The sequence below is a fragment of the Balaenoptera borealis genome (assembly GCF_965194805.1).
Source record: "Balaenoptera borealis genome assembly, chromosome: 19".
NCBI lineage: Eukaryota > Metazoa > Chordata > Mammalia > Artiodactyla > Balaenopteridae > Balaenoptera > Balaenoptera borealis.
Window position 1 is genome coordinate 52,187,622 of NC_138878.1, and position 15,943 is coordinate 52,203,564.

The following is a 15,943-nucleotide window of genomic DNA, read 5'->3' on the forward strand; positions in this document are numbered from 1 at the left end:
TTTTGGGTCGTCGTGTTTTTGTTGTCATTTGTTTCTATGTATTTTTTAATTTCTTCTTTGATTTCTTCAGTGATCTTGGTTATTTAGTAGTGCACTGTTTAGCCTCCATGTATTTGTGTTTTTTTCAGTTTTTTTTCCTGTAATTGATTTCTAATCTCATAGCATTGTGGTCAGAAAAGATGCTTGATACTATTTCAGTTTTCTTAAATTTTCCAAGGCTTGATTTGTGACCCAAGATGAGATCTATCCTGGAGAATGTTCTGTGTGCACTTGAGAAGAAAGGGTATTCTGTCACTTTTGGGTGGAATGTTCTATAAATATCAATTAAATGTATCTGGTCTGTTGTGTCATTTAAAGCTTGTGTTTCCTTATTTATTTTCTGTTTGGATGATCTGTCCATTGATGTAAGTGGGGTGTTAAAGTCCCCTACTATTATTGTGTTACCATCGATTTCTCCTTTCATGGTTGTTAGCATTTGCCTTATGTATTGAGGTGCTCCTATGTTGGGTGCATAAACATTTATAATTGTTATATCTTCTTCTTGGATTGATCCTTTGATCATTATGTAGTGTCCCACCTTATCTCTTGTAACAGTCTTTAGTTTAAAGTCTATTTTATCTGATACAAGTATTGCTACTCCAGCTTTCTTTTGATTTCCATTTTCATGGAATATCTTTTTCCATCCCTTCACTTTCAGTCTGTATATGTCCCTACGTCCGAAGTAGGTCTCTTATAGATAGCATATATACGGGTCTTGTTTTTGTATCCATTCAGCCAGTCTGTGTCTTTTGGTTGGGGCACTTAATCCATTTACATTGAAGGTTATTATCGATATGTATGTTCCTATTACCATTTTCTTAATTGTTTTGGCTTTGTTTTTGTGGGTCTTTTTCTTCTGTTGTGTTTCCCGCCTAGAGAAGTTTCTTTAGCATTTGCTGTAAAGCTGGTTTGGTGGTGCTGAATTCTCTTAGCTTTTGCTTGTCTGAAAAGCTTTTGATTTCTCTGTTGAATCTGAATGAGATCCTTGCTGTGTAGAGTAATTTTGGTTGTAGGTTTTTCTCTTTCATCACTTTAAGTATATCCTGCCACTCCCTTCTGGCCTGCAGTGTTTCTGCTGAAAAATCAGCTGATAACCTTATGGGGATTCCTTTGTATGTTTTTTTTTGCTTTTCCCTTGATGCTTTTAATATTTTTTCTTTGAATTTAATTTTTGTTAGCTTGATTAATGTGTCTTGGTGTGTTTTTCCTAGGGTTTATCCCGTATGGGACTCTCTGTGCTTCCTGGACTTAGGTGACTATTTCTTTCCCCATGTTAGGGAGGTTTTCCACTATAATCTCTTCAAATATTTTCTCAGTCCCTTTCTTTTTCTCTTCTTCTTCTGGGACCCCTATAATTTACATGTTGGTGTGTTTAATGTCCTAGAGGTCTCTGAGATTGTCTTCAATTCTTTTCATTCTTCTTTCTTTATTCTGCTCCTCGGCAGTTATTTCCACCATTTTGTCTTCCAGCTCACTTATTCGCTCTTCTGCCTCAGTTATTCTGTTACTGATTCCTTCTAGTGTATTTTTCATTTCAGTTATTGTGTTGTTCATCTCTGTTTGTTCTTTAGTTCTTCTAGATCTTCATTAAACATTTCTTGTATTTTCTCAATCCATGCCTCCATTCTATTTCTGAGATTCTGGATCATCTTACTATCATTACTCTGAATTCTTTCTCAGGTAGATTGCCAATTTCCTCTTCATTTATTTGGTGTTGTAGGTTTTTACCTTGCTCCTTCATCTGTGACATATTTTTTTGCCATCTCTTTTTTTTTTTTAATGAGTGGAATTGTGTTCCTGTCTTACTGGTTGTTTGGCCTGAGGCTTCCAACACTGTAGTTTGTCGACTGTTGGGTAGAGCTGAGTCTTGGTGCTGAGATGAGGACCTCTGTGAGATCTCACTCTGATGAATATTCCCTGGGGTCTGAGGTTCTCTGTTAGTCCAGTGGTTCGGACTCAGAGCTCCCCCAACAGGAGCCTCTGCCCAACCTCTGGCTTGTGGACCTAGATCCCACAAGCTGTGTGCAGTGGCCAAAAAAAAGAAAAGAAAAAAAAAAGAACAATAACAAAGTAAAAAAATAAAATTAGACTAGGAAACTAACAGATAAGTTAGAAAGAATATAAAAATAAAAATATAGATTAATCAACAACCAGAAGGTACATCAGTACTTTTTTACCATAGCAAAAAGGAGGAGGAAGGAAAAGAAAAAAAGAAAAGAAAAGAAAGAAAGAAAAAGGGGGAAAAGGCCTTGGCTGTGGAGGGCGGGGCCTAGGCAATGGCGAGGTTTGGGCGGTGGGCAGGGCCTATGCTTAGGACCCACAGGGCTGGAAAAGGCCCTGGGGGCTGTGGGGGATGGCGCTTAGGCTCAAGGAACAGAAGGGGCCCACACGTGCCCCACACCCCTGGTCTCAGAGGCCGGCAGGCTTCCTGGCTTGAGTGGGCGGGGCAAATGCCCTCCTCTCCTCTCCTGCTCCTCCGGTCCCTGAGGGCCCCTCCTGCCTGCCTCTCCTGATCTCCCCGGCCTCCCTCCTATGCCCCCAGGACTGATGCAGCCAGGAGGAGCTTGTGTATGGTTTTTAAATAAAAGGTTTCTATTTTGGAAGAATCTTATTTCTTGATATTTTACTTCATGATCTTTTTATTCTTAAGAACTCCTTCATATCCCAAGGCTATAATCAGAGTCTCTTACATTTTGTTCTAAAACATTCATAACTTTGCTTTTAATATCTGGTATCGCGAATCCTTCTAGAATCTGTTTTTTGTGACGGTTTGAGGTGAGGATGTCAGCATTTCCCGCGACGCACAGAGCCAGTGATCTCAACCATCATCCCACTATGTTCTCCATTCTTATTTTCCCCTTCTATGAATTCATCCCTAGTTTGTTTCCATAGTTCCAGTGACCAACAATCATTGATGAGTCATATATTTTATCCTAGACTTAAAATTTTCAGTAATTACAGAGTGGCATGAATTCTTTCTTCTATTGTTCTTCCAGGCCCAAGAACCTGGATGCCAAGCCCATCCTCTCTGGGTGAAGTATGAATGTGGTAGAATGCTTGGCCTAAGTCTAATTTAAAGAAAAAGACACAAAAGAGATATTAAAACATTTTTTAAAAGACTAGAATAGTAAAGTGCGCTCAGCAGGGATGATCTGGCCTACAGTGGGTCAGATGTTGGGGAAAAGCACAGAGGGAAGAAGCAAAGGTGAGTCACCCTGTCTTTCCCTCAGGGACTTCAGAAGTAAGCACATGAAGTCATAAAATGTAGCTACTTACATATCCTATTTGCTGAGTCCCAGAAAACTTTGAAAAGTTAAGTCTGGCTCCACCTGTTGCCACTCATACAAGTCAGTTCTTCCACAGATTAGTCAAAGAAGGAAGACGTGGGCACGGGATGAATTAATATGAAGAAGGCTTTATATATTTAATCTGGAAAGGAAAGTGGAAGAACCATTAAGAAAAATGGGTAAGGGGAAAAGGGGCAACTGTAGGCAGCAGGGGAAGGGGTGGTTCTACCAGTCTCAAGACTAGAGGAAAGCTGGCCCAGAGCTTGGGTCTTCCAGGCTAACAGTCAAGTGCAGCATGGTTGATACTTACAGATCTCTCTCTTCTCTCCACAGTGAACTTCTCAAGCTAGTATTGACCTCTGACCAGCCTCATCTGAACCCATACCTTATGGCATATACAAAAGCACCTGGAGGCACTGGGCCTCCCGCTTGCTGTAGGAGGAAAAAGAGCCAGTTACATTTGTTTGATGCCACTGGAATGGACTGAGCTGAGCCTCTCCCCAGCAGAGGGAGGTTCACTCATGGTGGACAGTGGCCATCTGCTGCCATTTCTAGAGGAAGCTTTTGCCTGGGCTGTTGAGTTCCTGGTTCTTTCACTAGAAGAAAATGAATAGGTTGGTGATTCAACATTTTGCATCTCCAATGAAGACCTGGGCAGGTGAAGAGGGTGCCTCAAAGATAGGCTGCTGTTCACTGTGCCCACTGCACATTTACTCTGACTGTAGGTAGGAACAAGCGTGCCTGAATCACAGGTATCTTCTCAGTGGAGTTGGCTCCTACAAAGTCAACAGTGGGTACCCTGGCTGGGTAGGCCCCAGATGTTCTGACTGAAGGAGAGAATAGAAGTGTCTTCCTAAAAATGTATGGTGTTGTCCCTGATGGCTGCAACAGATATGCTCTGGCCATTAGCACCTTACGTGCTCTGAATGATAGGGGAACCAGAAGAATCTCCAGACACAGGTATGGAGCTGTCTCCTCCCATTGCACCACCTGTACTCTGGACTGGAAGGTCCCTCGTGTCTGACTGGATTCATGAACAGTAGTATCTCCAGTCACAAGTGTGGTGCCAGCCCCTCTGACAGTAATAGCCGTGCTCCCCTAGGTGTCCGACAGAAGGCTGGAATGGAAGTGTTTGTCTGTCCAAATGTAGGAAGAGAACTAGGTGCCCCAAAGATGGAAGTGGGTCTGGGGACAGGCACAGTGACCCCAAAGCTGCCGCTACCTAAACGGGCCTAGATGCTGGTGGTATACTCCCACTGCTATGGTGCCCCCTTCTCTGACAGTCCTGCCTTTTGGTCACCATTTGATTGTCCTCCATCATAGTTATTGTGCTGTCCCTTCCTGATGTGACACGTGTTCTGAACAGGTAGTAGCCAGGTGCTCTGACTGTAGGTGGGAACAAAATGGCCTCCAACACAGGTGTGGCGTTGGAAACTTCAGGGCTGCAGATGTACTCTGGCCAGGTGTGTCCCAGATGGTCTGACTGTGGGTGGGAACAGAAGTAGCTCCAGCACAGTTATGGTGCCGGCCCCTCCCACTGCAACTGATGTGCTCCAGCAGCGTGGCACCCGTGTGATCTACACTTAGGCAGAAGCAGCAGTGCCTCGGACACGCATTTATGATCAGTGATGCTGTCTCCTTCAGTAGGGACAGGCGTGCTTGGCTGGGTGGGCCTCAGCTGCTCTGACTGTAGGCAGGAAGGAAAGGTCTCCCAGGACAGATTTCTGCTCCATACAACTGGTCTCTCTAATTGCAGTGGGGGTGCTGTAGGCCGACAGGTACCCAGGTCTAAGCCTACCCAATGTGAGCTGTGGTGCTGGGGGTTCTCCTGAGCCTGGCTCCAAAGCTGGGTGCCCCAGACATGGTACTGGGGTTTCAGATGGACACAATGACCCCAAAGCTGCCACCACCCAAAGGGGTCTGGATGCTGATGGGACATTCCCACTGTTATGGTGGCTCCTCCTCTGACAGCCCTGCCTTTTGATCACTATTTGATCCTCCTCCTCCTATGCTATCCCTTTTCTGTGAGCTGCTAGTGCCATCAACCGGATCTCCTTTAAGCAAGGATCTGGGGAGTGACTGGATGGCCCAGGCCTCATATAGGTAGGTGCCTGCTCAGGGAGCGAAGGGAGGAGAGTCACTTTCCCTGGAGAAACTGACCTTTACTTTTTCTGAGGGGCCGCACATCTTTGAGGTGCAATCACACAGCACTGTCATTTGGAGAGTCTTACCAGGACACCAGAGGAAGGATCTTGGGAAGGAGCCCTGAGCCTGCCGGATCAGATAAGGCCTCTTCGGGGCAATATAAAACTGAGGGGGTAAAGGCCCTGGATCTGGGTAGGACCTCCTGGGAACAGGGTTGAGGAAGGGCACAGGTGCTGCAGAGAGATACCTGCCAGAAGAGGGTGAGCTGGGCCTGGCACAGAGGCTGGGCAGGAGTGAAACTTGCTGAGGAAGTTGCCCATGAAGGGCAGTGAACCTGGGAGTGTAGTACGCAACTTGGAGAGCTCTCCTAGCTACCTGCTCCTCCAAGGTAAAGCATGCACTGTTCACCTTGATGCTTGTGAAACAGTATTGGAATGCATGACAGAGAAAGGGCCCGCCAGCAAAGGGGGGTGATGAAAAGGCATGAAAGGGCAAAGGGCAAAGCCCAGCTGCCCAGCCCCAGCAGAGTTTTCTAGCTGTTCGAGACAGCCTTTTGCAAGTGTTTGGCACCAGATGTACCCTGCGGTCTGGGAGACTATTCAGGATTCTGGACTCTAGGAGCCTGCATAACTGTCGTCCCCAGGTCTGCAGGTTCCTCAGCACCTGACCCAGGCTCAGCAACCAGTCCCTATGAGTCCCCCAGCCCTTTTTTTCCCAGGGTCGTCGCAGGGCAGAGCCTGCTCAAAGCCAGAGGCCAAAGTGCCAGAGCAACCTAGGTCCTGCCAGGGTGGGGGCCAGCTCACAGGAGTCAGGGTAAAAGAGATAGGGGTTGGGGTACCGGGTGTCAACTCTGTTCCAGTCATTGCCCAGGCGGCCTGGGATGGCTGCAGGAAGACAGGGGCTAAGGTGGGGAGGAAAGGATAAGCAGCCTGGGTGCGACTTCCCCAGCCTCCTCCTTTCAGGTGGCCACCGCCGACCACACCGTTTACCCCACGCCCTCCCCCTCTCATGCTAGTAGCTCAGGGCTACCAGACACCGTCTCCTCCGGGACCTCTCTATCGCTGCTCCAGATCCAGGAGCAGGTATGCCTTCTCTGTGGCCACCTTGGAAAGGTGCAAGGCCCCAGCATCCCAGCCAGGGAGTTTTCTGAGGTGGGGCTACGGCACCCTGACCTGACCTGACCAGATAGATGCTGTACTGCACAACATAACTTTCCAGGCAGGCGGGTTCTCGTCAATTATTTTAAAATAGTTTACAAACAGCATTTAACCCTTAGAACCTTCCTCAGGTCACACACTTGGTAGTGGAGAAGCCAGGATTTGAACTCAGGCTGTCTGATTCCAGAGCTCATGCGTTATCCGCCTGACTGTGGTGCCTCTTCTTCATGTAGGCATCGTGGGTGACCAGCTTTATAGTCCTTAGGGTGCTTAGCACCACGGCACACCTCTGATGAGCACATGCAATGCATAGTAGGAGGTCTGAATTGGTTCAGCTCAAGGCACCCACAGGCCACACTGGGCTCTGGTATTTTCAGAATCTTCTGGGAGCACCAGAAAGTAGGACAAAGAGCAGAAATTGTCAGAATTACCCTTCTAATTTCTCTGCTAAGTGAGCCATGCAGCAAACTGCCTAGCTGTCTGTGAGCTGTCTTCTTCCAGGTGCAGGACAGGAGATCACTTAATGCAGAATCCACCCTGGCTGAAAAGTCTTATAACTCAAGGACACCAACATCTCTGGTAATAATTTCACAGATCCACTTTAAGGATCCTGATCAAAATGGACAACTTACCAATATTAATTTTTCCACTCCACCGGAATGGTACATACTTCCTTATATTTAGGACTTACACATTTTCTTTCAGAATATTTTGTAGTAGCGGTTGACAAATTACAGCCCATGGGCCAAGTTCACTCCACAGCCTGTTTTTGTAATGCCAATGGGCTGAGAATCATATTAACAGTTATTAAAGTTTTTTTTAAAAGGAAAAAAAAAAAAGAAAAAGAAGAATACACAACAAGATCACGTGTAGCCTGTAAAGCCCGTAATATTTACTATCTGGCCCTTTACAGAAAAATTTGCCAACACCTCTTTTGTAGTTTCAGTGTATAGGTATTATACAACATTTGCTAATTTATTCCTAAGTATTTCATAAGGTTTTTATATGCTATCGTAAATTTTATCTTTTAAATTTTAGTTTTCAATCATTTGTTGGTAGAAAATACAATTGATTTTTATATATTGACTTTGTATGCTGGAACCTTACTAAATTTATTCTTTACTTCTAGTAGATTCTTTGTAGATTCCTTAGGATTTTCTATTTACACAATCATGTTTTCAATGAATAAAGATAGTTTTACTTCCTCCTTTTTATTCTGTATGCCTTTGCTTATTTTTCTTACCTTTATATTTGCTACAACCTACAGTAAAATACTGAGAAAAAGTAGAGCCAGCAGACACCGTTTTCCAGTTCTTGGTCTTAGGGGAAATTGTTCAGTATGCTATTAAATGAAGGTTTGTTACAGATGCACTTTATCACTTAAAGGAAATTTCCTCTAATTCCTATTTTGCTGAAAGATTTTTTTTTGAAGGGGACATTACATTTTGACAGTTACCTTGCCCACAATTTTAAGAGAATCACATGGCTTTCCTCCTTTATTTTCTTAATATGATGAATTACTTTGATTGTTTTTTGAGTGTTAAACTAACCTTGCATGCCTGGGAAAAATCCTACTGGTACTCCTAGATCAACCTTTTCTATTTTGTTGGATTAGATTTCCTAAAATTTTGTTAAAGATTTTTAATGTCTATGTTCATGAGGTATATTAAACTATGAATTTCTTTACTGTTGGGCTTTGGTATTAGGGTAATGCTTGCTTTGTAGAATGAGTCAGGAAAAGTTTACTCCTTCTATACTCTCTGAAAGAGTTTATATAACACTGGTAAAATATCACCCTTACATGTTTGATACAATTCACCAGGAAAAGTCATCTGGATCTGCAGTTTTCATCAAGGAAAGGAGTTTATAGCCACTTGTTATCTTTTTAATATCTGTCAGAACTGTAGTGAAGCTCCCTTCTTTATTCCTGATACTGGCCATTTGATTTTTTCCCTTTTTATTTCTTGATCAGACTTGCTGGAGTTTTACCAATTTTATTAATTTTTTAAAGATCCACTTTTAGCTTTGTTAATGTTCTCTAATATACATTTTCTATCTCTACTCTTCTGTTATTTATTTCTACTTACTTTGGATTTAATTTGTTCTCGTTTTCTCTAATCTTAGAATTGAAAATTATACCCTTGTTTTTAAATTAAATCTCACTTATTTTTTCATATAAGCACTTAAATCTGCAACATTCCCTTAAGTACTGCTTGGGCTGCATCCCACAAATTTTGATTTGCTGTACTTAAATTCAAAATATTTTCTAATTTTCCTTATTTCTTCTTTGATCCATTGGTTATATAAAAGTTTGTTTTGCTTTATTTATAAATATTTGAGTATTTTCTATATATCTTACTGTTTTTTATTTCTACTTTAATTCTATTGTGGTCAGGTAAAATATTCTGCATGATTTCTAGATTATATTGGTAAATGTAATATGGGTAGATGTAATTAATATAAATACTGCAGAAATTGTCTGAAGTTCATAGATTTGTCAATACCCTTGCTGTCATGATTTGTCCTGGTTATCAGTCATAAATCCAGTTATTATTTTAAAATATTGTATGCTAGAGAAATAACCAAATTTCCTTGTCAAGTGAACTCTCTTTACCCAAGGCCATTTCAAGTCTTTTGTTGTCCACAGGTGGTTTTTGTTTTACTCTGATTCTTCCCTGAAAGCATTTGCAACCAGCTACCAGCCAAAATAATTTGTTTTCAACAGAAAGAACTATCTCAGAAACCCATAGAAAGAACTTTGACATGTACTCTGGAGTACATGTTTCTAATGGCATTGCTTAAATAACTTTGAGTCCATGCAATTGACTAAGCATGGCTTTCCGGAACACTAGCTGAGAAGCTGATGGGTTCATAAAACTGCTAACCCAAGATTAAGCTGAACAAGAATTAATTACATGGGCCTGAATGAACTGATGAAAGATGATTATGATTTTTGTTTGGAACATTGCTGGTTTTTAATGTTCCATTCTGGATATAAGGAGCCCCTTTCCTTTCTTCCTAAGCTATCGATAACTTGCAGCAATTTAGTAGATTATACTTTTGTAAATAAAAATGAAATATTTATCTTTTCTCCCTGACTGATACCTATAACATTCAGAAACTTTTATTGATTGTTCTTATTTTTATGGCAATATAGTTATCTATATAAGTTCAATAAGAGTCAGCCCTCTTCATAACAAGACATAATTGGAAACATTGGTTATGTTACCAAGGCTTCCACTGGAATGTCATATTTGAGAAAGATGCATAAAATCAAATATGACAAGATAGTATTAAGGAACTGAGGTTGACTTTATGGAGCCAATGATTACAAAGCTCTCTTGGAAAAATCTGCTTGTATCTGACTTAGTGTTCCCAGCCTTACAGGTGAGAAAGGAAGGTCACTAGGATACTTTGGGGATCTGAAGAAGAAAAAGTTTACCCAAATCTATATGTACTGAAGGCAAAATCTGGTGGTGAATTCTCAGCTTTGCTTCCTAGCCTTGAGAAGCTTCAAAAGTCTGATCTAAGATTCCTTATTAAAAGTTACAGCAAAGGGACTTCCCTGGTGGCGCAGTGGTTAAGAATCCACCTGCCAATGCAGGGGACATGGGTTCGGTCCCTGGTCCGGGAAGATCCCACATGCCGCGGAGCAACTAAGCCCACGTGCCACAACACTTAACCCCTGCTCCACAACTACTGAAGCCCACGTGCTCTAGGGCCTGCGTGCTGCAACTACCGAGCCCGCATGCTGCAAATACTGAAGCCTGCACACCTAGAGCTGTGCTCTGCAACAAGAGAAGCCACTGCAATGAGAAGCCCGCGCACCGCAACGAAGAGTAGCCCCCGCTCGCCGCAACTAGAGAAAGTCCACACACAGCAACGAGGGCCCAACGCAGCCAAAAATATATATATAAATAAATAAAAAGAAACTTTATTAAAAAAAAAAGTTACAACAAAGCAAACTTTGAAAGGCCCACGTGGTAAATTACCATTCTTGCTGTGCTTATGTAAGTAAGGCCAAATCTAATAAGACCAGACTTATTTTGTAAACAAGATTCAAAAGGGGGATGACTCTACAGAGAAATTTTATGTTTCAAGTGCACCCTTGTGAGTTATTAGATTATAATCTTGTGCATTATCTTTGAGCTATTTTTCACCTCTTAGTAAACTCCATTTTATGTTCAACTTTGATATCTACCTGTACATTTTATCCTGCCTCTTGTACATTTTATCAATAATTAAAATTTCCAGTTTTTCTCCCATCTTCCTGACTTGGCATCACTAAGAACTAAAATTGCCCTTTTCCCAAAGCCCCACAAACTCAAGCTGGACAATTTGATACAAACTTCAGATAAATCGCCACAATATATTAACACATATATGTGGAATCTAGAAAAAGGGTATAGATGATCCTATTTGCAAAGCAGAAATAGAGACACAGATGTAGAGGACAAATGTATGGGTACCAACGGGGAAGGGGGAGGTGGGATGAACTGGTAGATTGGGATTGACATATATACCTTACCGTGTATAAAACAGGTAACTAATGAGAACCTACTGTATAGCACAGGGAACTCTACTTGGTGCTCTGTGGTGACCTAAATGGGAAGGAAATCCAAAAAAGAGGAGATATATGTATACATAAGGCTGATTCACTTTGCTGTACAGAAGAAACTTACACAGCAGTGTAAAGCAACTATACTCCAATTAAAAAAAAAATCACCACCATAGGCCATGTACAGTCAACCTTTGTGCCTCCTGTTGTGTGAGCCACTGGAAAAAGTTCACCAGAGTATCCAATGCCATCACCAAAAACATTCAAACTGCAGAGCATGCTTTGAGCCCAACATCTATAAATCTCCTCGAATGATCGTCCTCAGAACTCAGCAATTAGGTTAACAGTCTGCTCCAACCATTAATCTTTGCTTTTATTTTCTTAGAAACTCCTTTCAGTAATGCCTGACTGCTAGCACCAGCCAGCAAATATCCTCTGCTACCAAGTCTCAGTAAATGGCTCAACTGGTCCTTAATGAACAAAAAGCAACGGAACAAGAAATGGACTTAGATTGTACAGGGGAAAGAAGAATGCCTCTTTTTTTCCTTGGACAGGAGGAGGGAATAACAAAGACTTTCCTGAATTAAACTTTAGTCAGACTCCTCAAGCCCTCTAGGCCTCGACTTTGACATCTTTCTATGTCTGGCCTGCACTGCCCGGTCACAGCAAAAATCTTGCTAAGTCAGTTTAGCCAGAATCCCCCACACTCCATATCTGATCAAATTTTCATCCTCCACCATCCCGCAGGTGCTACCTGATCACGCTGGCCTGCCTTCAGCAAGAATCTTATTGGCTCTTTTTAACCAGAATCTCCCTTAACCCCGAGGTTTCCTCTGAGTAATTTTCCAGCCACTGACTGCCACTCTGTTCCTTGGCTATAAATCCCCACTTTCACTTGTTGTATTCAGAATTGAGCCCAGTTTGATACTGAAATCTAGTTCTCCTATTGCAATAGTTCCTAAATAAAATGTTTTTATTACTTTAACTACTGTTTGTTTTTTAACATATGTAAGCATATGAATTAAGAAATACTATCAGGATAAAAGTGTTGCTCCTGGATTGGAAACAACCTCTGGCTATTCAGATTGGGAAGTTTTCCGTTTGATCCAGTGGCACACTCAGCACCACCACTACGCACTTCATATCCCTCCCCCCATCATCCCCCTCACGACATTGTCTGGAGCTTTTTCTCTCTTGTCATTGACCAGATAAATTGAGGCTCACAACATTGAACTCTAAAGCTTCAGTCTACATATATTTTTTAAAAAACATGATAATATTTATTAGCTCCCAGCTAACAGGGGGACACACTTTTGTACCAGACTGACATTGCGGTATTGTGCGTCTATTTCACTTTGTAGCTTTGGAGAACATAGGTAGCTAAAGATTTCTGTCATCCGTTGCATACTATATTCCATGGAAATCTGAGTGCGTACCTTTAAGAGGAGTGAAACCCCTGCACCTCTCAGAGCCTCTGGGCATCATTACCCAGCACCCCGCCCCACCTTGGCGCATGCCCGGTAGCCAACAGTGGGCGTGCCTCGCCAAGGCCCGTGGCCAGCTGGGAACTACATTACCCAGATGCCCCCGCCCCGTGCGGCTGCGGGGCTGACCCAATGAAGGCCCTGGAGAGACGCCTTTCCGTGCGGGCGAAATGCTTCTGGACGGGACTTCCAGAGTTTTCTTGGCCGTGGTCCTTTTGGTTGGTTTTCATTCTGTTCACCTGATCTGATTCTCGAGTATATAATTGCTGGGGCCCAAGATAAAGTGAGCTGGAGGTGTGAATATTGTCCCATCTGATGGAGGCGGTTCTGACACTTGGTGAGAGCGCCGCTTGTGGTGACCCCTTGCCTGAACCACGCCGGGATGAGGGTCTGGCTGAGGCCGCAGCGCCCTGGCCTGGTTGTCTGCCGCTTCCGGCTCCGCTCTGTCTGCGGGCTTTGCTGGTGGTGTTTTCCCTGATGGAAACCACATAAGTTGCATTCCCCAAACTCTCACGCATGGGAACTGCCACCTCTGAATCCTAAAGACCCAAATGCGTGGTGCCTGCTGAGTTCACTTTCAAGTCAGGCCGTTTGTGCAGGACTTGGCGCATTCCTGGGTGGGGTACCATTTCTGACACTCGGTGCGATTAAAGTGAAATAATGTTACAGGCAGAGGGACCGCGATGTGCAAAGGCTTGGAAGTGCAATTGAGTGGAGTATTTGGGAAACCTGGGGCCACTCTCCTATCTACAGGAAACACACTAGGAGTGGCACAGCAGCCTGAGCAGTTAGGGCTTCACCTGAAAGTGCTGGTAGACGTGGAGGGTTTTGAACCTAGAGATAGGATTTTAAAACCTCCCAAAGGCAGCTCAAGGTAGATTGGACATGGGGGAGGCGTGATGAGAGTGAAAGTGGGAGACCTTGAGAAAAAGTTACAGCCACAGAATCCAGGAGAGTTACCACGAGGGCTGGACCAGAGCAGTAGCCAGAGAGGGGTGTGAAAGTAAAAAGTGCACTGGACAAAGTTAAACAGGCACGGAAGGCTTTATTCAAGATTGTTGGAATAGGGGAGAGAGACTGGACTCCGTTGAAACAAAAGGTGGGAGGGTTTTTAAGTGCTGGAGTGAGCTACTGGAAAAGTACTGGGGGACCTTAGATGGGGAGGTTGATCAATGGGATCTATGGATCATATTGGGTTATTCCTGAGTTTGTAAATCTTTTCCTCTATGATTAAGACATATGTTTCCTAATTGGTATCTATTGAAATTAGGCTCCTTCCACAGAGACTGAGAGATAGGGGTGCTGTATCCTTCGATGTTTATATTCCAAGGAGATGATTCTCAAGTCCTTGAGAAAAACATTTCCTGGGTTGTGAAAGTGGCAAGAAGCTGGGAGAAGGTTTACATACATTTTAAAGGGCAGAGAAGGAATTTATAATTGCAAAGTAATAAAGTAAATGCTCTAAGAAGAAGGAGGTTAGGGGCCTATAGTCAGGAAGAAACCTGTCTAAAGTTTAGTCAAGCTGAAGGAATGTTAAGGCTGTCTCGGTGAGGGGGTAGAAGTGATACAAGGTAGACTTTGAGGATGGAGGACTATTTTAAGGATAGAGGACTACCATCTACCCACCAACCAAGGCCTATCCTCTCTACCACCTCATTTTAATTTATGAACTTAAGAAACACCATCTATTTCAAAACTATGCAATCACTATTCTAAATGTGCATATAAAGGTAGTCTGTTAAAATTTTAAAAGTATGGATTTAACAAATTAAATTTATGAACGCACTTAATATTTGGTTCACCTCTTAGTATATAACTAACCAGTATACTAACATACAAAAATCAAAAGTCTTAAATATCATATTCTCTTAAATGCTTAAAGGTAGCTGAAACACACATTCAAAATGTCAAAATCCATCCTTTCTTTGCATTGAGAACACTGACAAAAGCCTTAATTTTGTGTATAGTGATTTGATATACTCAGCACTTAATATGTCCTAATATGGTTGTCCCAACACCAGCCCTGTGAGGTTGGCTCAATAACTGTTCCCATTTTACAGAAGACACTGAGGCACAGAGGGGTTGAGTTGTCCAAGATCACACAGCTGATAAGAGGCTATACTAATGACTGAGGTTCCTAAGTTAGGCATTCAGATGGAGGTCACCTTGCTCCAGGGCAGAGATGAGAGATTGGATGAGCCCTTAAGACCCCACCATGGATGCCCACTGCTCACAGTTTTGTTCTTCTCACAGGGACCCATGGCTGCAGAAGTGCTTATGGACCACGCTCAGGTGAGCAGAGGGTATTTCAGGCCCTTGTCCAACCCATCTCCCACCCATATAGTCTCTGGGATTGTGGTGTCCTGGAACTCAGCACCTGCCGCCTTTCTGGCCACCGTGACTTAGGGCCCCTGGGTTTCCTGAGATTCAGGGTCCTGACCCCACACTAGGGGTTATATGAGGGGGTTTCCATTTCTGACAACCAGTAGAATACTGTGTAGAAGTTTTTATAGTTACAGAGATCAACACTTGCAGATCCTTGTAGGTGGAACTGAGTTGGCATGATGCAGGGATCTACACATCCCCATCGTATCTGGTGGGACCAGAGAGCAGAGACGCAGGAGTCAGGCCTTGAATGGCAGTCTAGGAACTATTCTATTTTGAAGATGTTAGGAATCTTGGACCACTTGAAGTAGAGGGAGGTGATCTGAATCAGGTCTTATCAGACTCCCTCAGGTGGACTAGAGAACAGAAAGAAGGGGTGAGGGAGGAGGGTAATGAATAGACCAGCTGTGTATTAGTAATGACTGGATCAGGGTGTTGGCTGTGGAGGTGGGAGAAACTTATGGCTTCTGGAATTGTTTTTTTTTTTTAACATCTTTATTGGAGTATAATTGCTTTACAATGGTGTGTTAGTTTCTGCTTTATAACAAAGTGAATCAGCTATACATATACATATGTTCCCATATCTCTTCCCTCTTGTGTCTCCCTCCCTCCCACCCTCCCTATCCCACCCCTCTAGATGGTCACAAAGCACCGAGCTGATCTCCCTGTGCTATGCGGCTGCTGCCCACTAGCTATCTATTTTACATTTGGTAGTGTATATATGTCCATGCCACTCTCTCACCCTGTCACATCTTACCCCTCCCCCTCCCCATATCCTCAAGTCCATTCTCTAGTAGGTCTGTGTCTTTATTCCCATCTTGCCACTAGGTTCTTCATGACCTTTTTTTTCCCCCTTAGATTCCATATATACGTGTTAGCATACTGTAA

General features: G+C 43.1%; 2 long non-coding RNA genes across 2 annotated transcripts in view; one reads left to right on the forward strand and one right to left on the reverse strand.

Annotated features, from left to right (window-relative positions):
• LOC309616238 lies at positions 1-12,692 on the reverse strand. Its single transcript, XR_014237384.1, has 2 exons — positions 12,623-12,692; positions 1-3,758 (listed from the first exon to the last, which is right to left on the reverse strand). It is a non-coding gene; the product is annotated as an uncharacterized lncRNA (long non-coding RNA).
• Positions 5,105-15,943, forward strand: part of LOC309616227 — a 24,128-nt gene continuing 13,289 nt past the window's right edge. Inside the window, exons 1-2 of the long non-coding RNA XR_014237367.1 lie at positions 5,105-12,888; positions 14,924-14,962. This is a non-coding gene — a long non-coding RNA (uncharacterized lncRNA). The remainder of the gene's footprint in view (positions 12,889-14,923; positions 14,963-15,943) is intronic.